Genomic DNA, 899 nt, shown 5'->3' with positions numbered 1-899 from the left:
AATGGGCAGCAGAGCAGCGAAGACTCAAACCAGGGCTCCATTATGGGAGGCCAGCATCATGGACGGCAACTGAACCTGTTTTGCCACAATGCTGGCCCCTGAAACATCACTTCTTTTCGTTTTTTGTTTGTTTGTTTGGAATCTTGTATTTATTAATCCTCTGAATGACCCCTGAGAACCTGTTGAAGTTGCTGTATTTCCTGGCTGGCTGCGTTCTTCCTCCAAAAGCCTTGAATTGGGGAGTAGTATTTGGAGAAACCAGCGTTGTACCACAGAGTTAAGCCATGGCTTGCAACACCTGCATTCCATGAGTCCTGTGAAGAATTCCCAGACTCAAGATGTTTTCTGGGAAAGCTGCAAATACAAAGTGGGAAGCCTGTTAAAGCCTGTGTTTTTTTTTTTTTTTTAAACTTTGTTAGCCCTGCAGAAACAAGGCTCTCAAAAAATTGGGTAATGACTCAGAATTCTTCCTCTCCACAGAAATCTTTAGTATAAGACAAAAGATTTATATGATCTGAAGAGAAACCAGAGTATAAGCATCACTTCTTAATGTTCATATTCTTTCTGTGAAATTCTTTTTTTAAATTATTTATTTTTTTTTTTTTTTGACAGGCAGAGTGGACAGCGAGAGAGAGAGACAGAGAGAAAGGTCTTCCTTTTGCCGTTGGTTCACCCTCCAATGGCCGCCGCGGCTGGCGCGCAGCGGCCATCGCACCGCGCTGATCCAAAGGCAGGAGCCAAGTGCTTCTCCTGGTCTCCCATGGGGTGCAGGGCCCAAGGACTTGGGCCATCCTCCACTGTACTCCCTGGCCATAGCAGAGAGCTGGCCTGGAAGAGGGGCAACCGGGACAGAATCTGGCGCCCGACTGGGACTAGAACCTGGTGTGCTGGCGCCACAG

The 899-nt window shown here is 46.9% G+C and overlaps 1 non-coding gene across 1 annotated transcript; it reads right to left on the bottom strand.

Annotated features, from left to right (window-relative positions):
• Nucleotides 1-417: 417 nt before the first annotated feature.
• On the bottom strand, nucleotides 418-534 carry LOC133768387 (U5 spliceosomal RNA). The gene has a single exon (XR_009866946.1). It is a non-coding gene; the product is annotated as a U5 spliceosomal RNA (small nuclear RNA).
• Nucleotides 535-899: the final 365 nt, after the last annotated feature.

This window comes from Lepus europaeus, chromosome 1 (genome assembly GCF_033115175.1).
Source record: "Lepus europaeus isolate LE1 chromosome 1, mLepTim1.pri, whole genome shotgun sequence".
Taxonomy (NCBI): domain Eukaryota; kingdom Metazoa; phylum Chordata; class Mammalia; order Lagomorpha; family Leporidae; genus Lepus; species Lepus europaeus.
Note: the sequence above shows the minus strand (reverse complement) of the source record. Positions and strands in the feature narration are given on the sequence as shown.